Raw genomic sequence first — 11,195 nt, forward strand, 5'->3', positions numbered from 1 at the left:
TGGGAAGAGTACAAACTACCGACGCCCGTGCTACTACGGTGCAAATTATTACTGTCCGACAAATTCTCTAGAAATGTCGGGAGCACAATGTGCCCTCACATCATATTTTCGTGTATTTCAAGACAGCAAACAATACTCAAAGCTGTCCTGGAACGAGTGATGTGCTACGTGCGTGTTTCGGGTGCACTCCTGAGTCCTCTGGAATCACGCAGAAATTTGCGGTACGGGGACGACCGTCTGTAGACGGCCTTCGCTTTTGGAGCACAGAGCCACATACGAAATTTGTCTTCAATTGAAAATATAAGTTCAGTTCAGAACATATTTCCTGACATTTTGATATTATTATTACAACATTTCGACCATGCGTTTAAAAATTATCATCTATCAAAACAAGAATTTCGAAAAATTCCAAAATAAAATTATGGTGCGAATATTCCTTTTTTTTTACTTTTCAAGAAAAAGAACGAGATCTAGAACAAGATATTCGACCTCAAATTTTTTCTATTAGTAAGGCCATTACAAATATTTTATAAAGTTTTTGTCCTTCCGGTGTTGGGCCACTGAAGGAGGGGGGGGGGGCAAAAAAAACAAAGAGATTTTTTTAATCGAGCAAAAAAAATATTGATTTTTGGCATTTTTATTTAAAGTTTAAACGTGAAAACCAAATCTATTCTTGCTTTTAAAATATACGTTATTATTTTTCATGCAAAAATCTACGAAAAAAGACACGAAAACGAAAGAAAAATTTTTCGGCCGATTTTCGGAAATTTCGTTGTTCGAATTTCCATTTTTGTTTCGTGCTAGAAGCATTAACTCAACTCGTACACTCATTTTTTGAGTTTTTCAGGCTATAGAACCCACTGACAATTGATTTTATGAAAAAAAAAAAATTAACTCGTACCCTACAAATTATTTTTCTGGCCCCCGATTTTTCAAGTCATTTTTCAAGTCATTTTCCAAGGGTTCCAAGGGGGGGAAATTATTTGCAATAGCCTAATTTACATTCAATTTTTCTTAATTTTAATTTTGTGATATATTTGAACTAAAAAAAATATTTGGGTAGAGCGTTGGCACGAAAAACAAAAGGAGAAATTAAACTTTTTCATACCTGGCGGTTTTTCTATGAAATACTCGAGCTACTTTTGAGTGTACTTTTATGATAAAGTAGTCATTTGCGTGATTGCAACGTTTTTACGATGTTGCCCGTTAGAGGGTTAACATCGCTATTGAAAGTGTGATTCGGTGTGAGCGAGCATCGAACGTAGAGAAACGATCTTCGACAAAAGTAGCGTCAAAAAACCAAAACAAAAGTTGAAGAAAAGCACAAAAATCGAAAATTAGAAGAAGAATGAACAATGATTGGAAAAGTTTAGATAACCTAAGATAATTCAAAAAAGAATATCTTTCAAAAACCAGCAATCAGCAATATTAATGGAAAGAGATTGAGTCAGGGAGAACAAATGGACAGGCAGAAATAGAGTAAATAAAATTTAAAGGGCAAAAACTAGGCACATTGGAGAATCAAATGCCTATAAAAAGCTAAAAAGAAAATAAATAAAATGGGAGAGTAACAAAAAAGTAGAATAAGAGCATGTTGCTTGTAAACCGACGAGGCACTTCCGCACTTCGGCGTTTTATTCTTGTTTATTTGATTAAAGCGAAATGAGTAATGAATAGTACAGAGTGAGTAGTGAAAAGCGAGAAGTGAAAAGTGAGAAATGAGAAAGGAGAATCCTGAAGTGAGAAGCAAGAAATGAGAAGCAAAAAGTAAGCAGAAGGAAGTCAGAAATGAGAAATGACTAGTGAAATGTGAGAAATGAAAGTAAGCAGTGAGAAGGGAGAAGTGAGAGATGGGACACCAGAAATAAGATGTGAAAAATGATAAGTGACAAGTGACAAATGAAAAATAAGATGTAAGAAGTAGGGAGCCAGAAGTGTGAAACGAGAAGTAAGAAGGCAAAAGTGAGAAGTGCTAAGCCAAAAGTGAAAAGCGAGAAGTGAGAAATTAGAAGTAAGACGTAAGAAATGTGAAAAGAGAAATGAGTAGTGAAAAGTGAGGAATAAAAAGTAAGAAATTAGAGATCTGATACCAGAAGTGAGATGTGAGAAATGATAACTGAGAAGCAAGAATGAGAAATTAGAAATGAAAAATGAGAAATTTATCTATTTATTTGTATAAAAAATAGTGCTCTTCATGATAGAAAATAAAATACAAAACATATACTACTGAAAATACATACAAAATACAATTACAATCTACCATCTATCACTTATGATAGAGTCGTCGTTGAAAGTTATTAGCCGTCAAGTTGAAGTCGAATCAATCGTAAACTTCGTTGAACCGCATTGCCATAAATCGGATTGGGTCGTACAGTCCATAGTTTTCATTCCGTCCTTCCAGGTACAGGAAATTCCTAGCTCTGAGGTGTCGTTCGAGAGCATACATATGCACATACGGCGCAAGTGCACATGTTTTGCTTTTTCAACTCTAACACCTCAACCACGCAAAATTCGAAAATATTTTGTATGGAGCATTTATAGAGTCAATTATTATCCATAAGATTGCTGAACTAAGTATTGTTCTATCTTAAGTAATTACGGCGCACTCCCAGTTTACACTGGGCGGTACACCAAGAACGCTCTCTGCGCACCACCCAGTGTGAAGTGAGAGTGCGCCGTAAATACTTAAGATAGAGCAATATTTAGTTCAGCAATCTTATGGATAATAAATGATTCTATAAAGGCCCCACACATAACATTTTCGAATGTTGCTTGACAGAAGTGTTACAGTTAAATAATCAAAATAGGTGCGCTGAGTGCAGGACAGCCCTACATATGCTAAAAGTTGACTCAGAATGGCGAGGAAGTCAACATCTCCTAGAATCATTTTGGCCAGGAACACGGCTTGAGCGTTAGCACGTCTTCTTTCCAGAGTCTCCAAATTCAGCAAGCGGCAATGTTCCTTATACGGTAGAAGGTTTCTGGGATCACGCCATGGAAGACTGCGCAAAGCATACCGTAGAAAATTCTTCAGTACTAATTCAATTCTGGCGATCCAAATTGATGATAAGGACCTGGTGTCCTCACAGATCCGAACCCCAAATCAGACCTTGTAAGGTGAATAGTACAATGATCGAAAACAGTACGGGTCAAGGAACTCCTTAGCGATTTTAAAAATAAATCCAAGTTGCTTATTGGCTCTGGAGATAATCTATATATATATAAAAGTGAACGTGAGTATGTTTGTTTGTATGTTTGTATGTTTGTATGTTTGTATATTTGTATGTTTGTATGTTCCACCATAACTCCAGAACGCATTGACCGATCTTCACCAAACTTGGCACACTTGTTCCTTGATATAAGAGAATTTTTTATAATTTATACGGAAAGTTAGTGCGCTATTCAGGACGACACGAAGATCACGAATATGATGAACGCGTTGTAACACATGTCTCGCCATGTTGTAGCTAAAAGCTGTAGGCTTATTTTTACAGTGAAAAGAGATGGCGAAGCGTTTTGAGATGCTGACGGTAAGCATGTTACTCGAGCACCAATCTTCGAATTTGTCCATTAGCCGATGCAGTTGTGAGAAATGAGTATTGGAAAAATAGAATTGTGAAATGAGAAATAGCAAGTGAGAAGTAAGAAATGGAGACTAACAAGTGATAACTGATAAGTGAGAAGTGAGAAAAAGGTGAGTAGTAAGAAGAGAAAAAAAAGGAGAGAAATTATAAGCGAGTAGTGAGAATTAAGAAACGGGAGGTGAGAAGTGAGATGTGAGAAATGAGAAATGAGAAGCGGAAAGTTTGAAGCGAAAATTAAGAAATGAAAAGTGACAAATAATAAGTGAGTTGTAAGAATTGAGAAATAGAAACTGAGCATGAGAAGTGACAAGTGAGAATTGAGAAAGGAGAAGTGCAAAGTGAAAAATGAATAGTGAGCTATAAAAAATGAGAAATGTGAAATGAGAAATGAGAAATCAAGTGAGCAGTTAGAAGTGAGAGATAGGTAGTTCAATAGAACTTAGTATTACATTCGACCTCGTGTCTCTTCGATTTAGCACCCTTTGCATTAATTATGCCTGATGACTATATACTTCGCTGGTCGATATCCAGAAGCAGTAGCAGTCATTATAAAGCGGTACTACATCAACTGCTTCTACAACGTTGATTCCATGGAAGAGGTACACCGAAAAGGAGGCTTCGAAATCCGGAACTGGGTACTTACCAGAAGTTTTTCAGAGTCTAGGGGAGACGAAACCAGTCGCACCGCTACACTTCAATCAGGACAAACAAACGCCTAAGGAGCAAGCTCTAGGAGAGATCTGGGGTCCGAATTCGGATGAACTCGCATTCTCCACGACGTGCCGTGATGTCTTACTCCCCTACCTGTTCGAAGAAAAGACTTCAACAAAACGGATTATAGCAAGCTGCGTGATGGGGTTTTTTGATCCGCTCGGTTTGTTGTCACCATTCACTATCCACGGAGAAATCATCATCCAACAATAGGCCAGTATTCCGGATGAAATAAGTATCATCACAAACAATCTACAATGCCAACCTGGGCAGCTCACCAGTGATAGACGATGAAGGCGTGTTGCGTGTGAACGGGAGGCTAGCGAATTACGAGGACCTCCCCTTCGACAAAAAGTATCCGATTATCCTATCGCGATCGCACGAAATCAAACAGCGGTTGATCCAACACTACCATAAGGCGTTCGGGCACGCAAACTCGGAGATGGTCTTCAATGAAATGAGACAGCGGTTCCAAATTTCAAATCTGCGTGTAAAGATCCAGAAAGTAGCTGATAAATGCAGTTGGTGCAAAATGAACAAGTTCCTTTCCAGATGGCCGAGAATGTCCTCCCTACCGCAACAAATACTTTCTCTCATTTTTTGCGAATTATGTTTTTTAGATCTGGACATTTCAAAAACAATGGTTTGATGCCTAAAACTAAATAGGGAAAAAGATTTATTTTGAACTAAAAATTTTAACGACTTCGATAAAAATTTATGGAAAAATTTACAATTATCAATCTTCTACATTCTTTCTTCCATTTTGTTCCTAAATCCTAACTAGTGAGCTGCCTATTTCATAATATTCCATCAAACAACCGGAAGCTGCGCTCCAAAAATTTTATATTTCACGATTATCACATCCCATTTCGAATGCATTGAAGCCAACCGAAGTTCTCCTACGCGACTGTGTCACTATAATACGACACCGACGACATTCCTCAAATTCCATTTAGCTCAGAACCATGCTTCTAGTCTTTTCGCCGACCCTCGTCGGCCGTCCTGACAGTTCACTACCGCTGCTGCTGCTGCTGCGGGTGAGATCATCTCGTTAGTAGGTACAACTTATTCCAAACACCTTTCGGCATTCTATAACCTTTCCTTCCCGACCGGCCGACCGGTGTCATCTGCGGTGACGGTGGTGAACGTGCAACGCTTGCCGCCCGGAAGGTGACAGACGCAGAAAGAAGCGCATTATTTTCTGACCGACTGACTGACCGGTCAGCTTGCGCCCGAAAAATATCCGACCGAACCGAACACCAACCGCGTGCGCTGAAAAGAATAAATTACCAATAAATGGCCGGTGGCGGTTAATTTTCTTCGGGAATATTTCTCCTTTTCGTAACTACTTGGACTATCCAATTCCGGTGGACAATGGCGACAGCTTTTGGGCCATTTTTAACGTTTGCTTGCAGGAAAAAGAAACGGCTTAGCGCAAACAAATGTCAAACAGCCACACTGCTAGGTGACTTGAAGTACAGTCTAACAGGTAACCGAATGTATTTGGTGATAAATGAATCAGAAAGTTTTGTCATGCAAATAGGGTTTGTTTTGAAAATTACCGAAAGAAATGAATTTCTTTATCATTCGCCGTCCAGCGTAGAGCATAACCATTTTAGACGATAAAATGAATTCCACCGTCCAATTTAACTTGCGCGGCTGAACTAATAAAATTAGAAGTTTAAAGGACGGACGGCCGTTTAAAAGTTTGATTGATGCAACCATTAGCCAAGTGGACCGAAAACCGTTTACCCAAAAAAATAGAAGAAAAAAAAAACAGAATAAAACAGGCTAATCATGTTAAGTGAAAGCATTGCCATTATTCACCTGCCGATCCGCAGCACAGCACTACTAGCTATACGGTCATGTACCCGTCGTCGTTCCAAATCACGAAAACAAAGAACCCAGGGCCCGTAACTAGACCACTCGTTGTTCCAAATTAATTGCGTCGATTCAATCAAATTCAACCCGGGTTGGGCTTTTCCCATCCTGCTGAGCGAATAAAGCGTACGATTCCTACGCTGTAATCCACCAAAATTGATAAACAAGAGCGTAAACGAAGCGCGATCCCTTTGATATGGGGTTGCTCGTCTTCTCATCTCGAGTTGGTTCCGCAGCCTGGCAGCCTAGCAGCATCAGCATCAGCAGCAGCGGCAACGAAGAAGCAAAAATTTTAAAATCGAATTATGCCACGGTACCGGCCGCCGGAGCCGGGTTGGCCGTGGTGGCTACCGTGGCATGAAACATCAAACGATTGAAAAATGTAAATCTTCAAATCAAACAGAAAGGATGAAAATTCGATTTGAAAATTTCATACTCAATTAAATGTGGAATTTTCGAAAAACTGTTTTTGTGATTGCGTGCTCGATGGCGATGGTTTTGATCAAACAAACGCAACACGGTTGGGTGCTCTCCGGTTGGGTGGCTGTAAATCGAATCATGAAAGGATGAAATATACTTTCTGGATGATTGTTGTTCGATTGTTCACAGTATGTAACTACCCGAGCCGTTGTTTCAGTTGTTGAATGCATGATTAGAAGGATGGTTACAGTTGGATTATCTTATATTTTTGACATTTTTAATTGTTCCTCCATGTAATTTAAAGACTACATGGAACAATCTTTTTCTTAAGGCACTAATAAAACCTACAAAAATGTAAGATTGCATAAAACCATTTGGGTCTGATCAAATTATGGAGGTGCAAACTTTTACTTGAAGAACCGTCGAAAATAAAATAATAAACGAATAATGACCACTAGTCTAGCCAAACCTTTGCAGCTTCAATTTTGATTTGATTTTAGTGACTTAAACATCCTGAAGTATTTTTTCATTCTGTTTAGTTTTGAAACGTTTTGCTATCGCGTTACTTTTTAGATCTTATCTAATATTATTATTTATCTTAATTTTATTCGAATTATAAGCCAATATTTTCTCAATTTTGTGTGAACTACTTCAGCTGAGTTTACCCAAGTAACACGTTTGTTGTATAATAGCTTATTAAATTATTGTACAACTAATCACCGTGGAATAAGTACTTGATAAGCTATTATACAACAAAAATGTTACTTGGGTAGTTTTCCCTAGATTTTCCAGTTTTTTTTTCACAACATTTTTAATGACTTTTATCGAAATCTCCTCTAAAACTATGTTTGTTATATTGATTGGTACAATTTCGTCTTGATTGAACTTGACTTTTACCTAATGTTGTTCGCGTACTGTCGGTTTTTATAACTTACTAGCTGACCCGACAAACTTCGTATTGCCACAAATTAAACTGTGTTGTACATATATCGTGAATCTCGGATGACCTTTGTCACAATCTCGAGTTTTGCAAGTTTCTGGGGAGTTCATGGGGGTTTTAATATACAAATTTTCCTCACAGTAAAGTAGAAAACAACTCCCCCCATTGCTTAGCCTGATAAAATAAAGCGGATAGCATTTAAATATTCGCCATCACTACAAACCATTTTGCGGAACACCAATTCTCGGTTGACCATAACGCGGAATATAGAGTTTCGCAGAATACCATTTCGCGAAAAATCTTACGCGGGATGTACCATTTCACGGAAAATCTTTTCGTAGAGAATACCATTTCGCAGGGGTGATCCAACTGAAGGAAAGTAATAGGGGTCAGTAGATCTAGGAAAATAAATAAACCTAGATGGAGGTGATCTCTACGGGGGCTGCCCCCCACAGTGACCGGCGCTTCCGACGGCAGGTCGCCGCAACACTCGCGGCCTGTGGCGCGGGCTCGCGCTGAAATATCTGATGATACTATTGATAGTTTTTGGTGGTCTTGCTATTGATTAATGTTTTATGAAAGAGTCTAAAATTTCTCGAGTTCGATTAGTTTTTGAGTTACGCAAAAACTTCTGTTTTATTTGTATGAGAGTCCTTACCCCCCTACCACAGGGATGAAGGGCCTCAAACCATCATTAAAAAAATTCCTGCCTCCAAAACTCCCACATGCCAAATTTTGTTCCATTTGCTTGTTTAGTTCTCGAGTTACGAGGAAATTTGTATATCATTTGTATGGGAGCCCCCCTCCTAAAAAGGTAAGGGGTCCAAATTCATCACAGAAAAAATCCATGCCCCTAAAAATACCCACATGCCAAATATGGTTCCATTTCATTAATTAGTTCTCGAGTTATGCAGAAATTTGTGTTTCATTTGTATGTGAGCCCCCCTGTTAGTGGGGAAAGGGGCCCCTTACCGTCATAAGAACCTTCCCTGGCCCCAAAAACCCTATATGCAAATTTTCACGTCGATCGGTTCAGTAGTTTTCGATTCTATAAGGAACATAGGGACAGACAGACAGACAGACAGACAGACAGACAGACAGACAGACAGACAGACAGACAGACAGACAGACAGACAGACAGACAGACAGACAGACAGACAGACAGACAGACAGACAGACAGACAGACAGACAGACAGACAGACAGACAGACAGACAGACAGACAGACAGACAGACAGACAGACAGACAGACAGACAGACAGACAGACAGACAGACAGACAGACAGACAGACAGACAGACAGACAGACAGACAGACAGACAGACAGACAGACAGACAGACAGACAGACAGACAGACAGACAGACAGACAGACAGACAGACAGACAGACAGACAGACAGACAGACAGACAGACAGACAGACAGACAGACAGACAGACAGACAGACAGACAGACAGACAGACAGACAGACAGACAGACAGACAGACAGACAGACAGACAGACAGACAGACAGACAGACAGACAGACAGACAGACAGACAGACAGACAGACAGACAGACAGACAGACAGACAGACAGACAGACAGACAGACAGACAGACAGACAGACAGACAGACAGACAGACAGACAGACAGACAGACAGACAGACAGACAGACAGACAGACAGACAGACAGACAGACAGACAGACAGACAGACAGACAGACAGACAGACAGACAGACAGACAGACAGACAGACAGACAGACAGACAGACAGACAGACAGACAGACAGACAGACAGACAGACAGACAGACAGACAGACAGACAGACAGACAGACAGACAGACAGACAGACAGACAGACAGACAGACAGACAGACAGACAGACAGACAGACAGACAGACAGACAGACAGACAGACAGACAGACAGACAGACAGACAGACAGACAGACAGACAGACAGACAGACAGACAGACAGACAGACAGACAGACAGACAGACAGACAGACAGACAGACAGACAGACAGACAGACAGACAGACAGACAGACAGACAGACAGACAGACAGACAGACAGACAGACAGACAGACAGACAGACAGACAGACAGACAGACAGACAGACAGACAGACAGACAGACAGACAGACAGACAGACAGACAGACAGACAGACAGACAGACAGACAGACAGACAGACAGACAGACAGACAGACAGACAGACAGACAGACAGACAGACAGACAGACAGACAGACAGACAGACAGACAGACAGACAGACAGACAGACAGACAGACAGACAGACAGACAGACAGACAGACAGACAGACAGACAGACAGACAGACAGACAGACAGACAGACAGACAGACAGACAGACAGACAGACAGACAGACAGACAGACAGACAGACAGACAGACAGACAGACAGACAGACAGACAGACAGACAGACAGACAGACAGACAGACAGACAGACAGACAGACAGACAGACAGACAGACAGACAGACAGACAGACAGACAGACAGACAGACAGACAGACAGACAGACAGACAGACAGACAGACAGACAGACAGACAGACAGACAGACAGACAGACAGACAGACAGACAGACAGACAGACAGACAGACAGACAGACAGACAGACAGACAGACAGACAGACAGACAGACAGACAGACAGACAGACAGACAGACAGACAGACAGACAGACAGACAGACAGACAGACAGACAGACAGACAGACAGACAGACAGACAGACAGACAGACAGACAGACAGACAGACAGACAGACAGACAGACAGACAGACAGACAGACAGACAGACAGACAGACAGACAGACAGACAGACAGACAGACAGACAGACAGACAGACAGACAGACAGACAGACAGACAGACAGACAGACAGACAGACAGACAGACAGACAGACAGACAGACAGACAGACAGACAGACAGACAGACAGACAGACAGACAGACAGACAGACAGACAGACAGACAGACAGACAGACAGACAGACAGACAGACAGACAGACAGACAGACAGACAGACAGACAGACAGACAGACAGACAGACAGACAGACAGACAGACAGACAGACAGACAGACAGACAGACAGACAGACAGACAGACAGACAGACAGACAGACAGACAGACAGACAGACAGACAGACAGACAGACAGACAGACAGACAGACAGACAGACAGACAGACAGACAGACAGACAGACAGACAGACAGACAGACAGACAGACAGACAGACAGACAGACAGACAGACAGACAGACAGACAGACAGACAGACAGACAGACAGACAGACAGACAGACAGACAGACAGACAGACAGACAGACAGACAGACAGACAGACAGACAGACAGACAGACAGACAGACAGACAGACAGACAGACAGACAGACAGACAGACAGACAGACAGACAGACAGACAGACAGACAGACAGACAGACAGACAGACAGACAGACAGACAGACAGACAGACAGACAGACAGACAGACAGACAGACAGACAGACAGACAGACAGACAGACAGACAGACAGACAGACAGACAGACAGACAGACAGACAGACAGACAGACAGACAGACAGACAGACAGACAGACAGACAGACAGACAGACAGACAGACAGACAGACAGACAGACAGACAGACAGACAGACAGACAGACAGACAGACAGACAGACAGACAGACAGACAGAC

The sequence above is a fragment of the Sabethes cyaneus genome, chromosome 1, assembly GCF_943734655.1.
Source record: "Sabethes cyaneus chromosome 1, idSabCyanKW18_F2, whole genome shotgun sequence".
NCBI classification, from domain to species: domain Eukaryota; kingdom Metazoa; phylum Arthropoda; class Insecta; order Diptera; family Culicidae; genus Sabethes; species Sabethes cyaneus.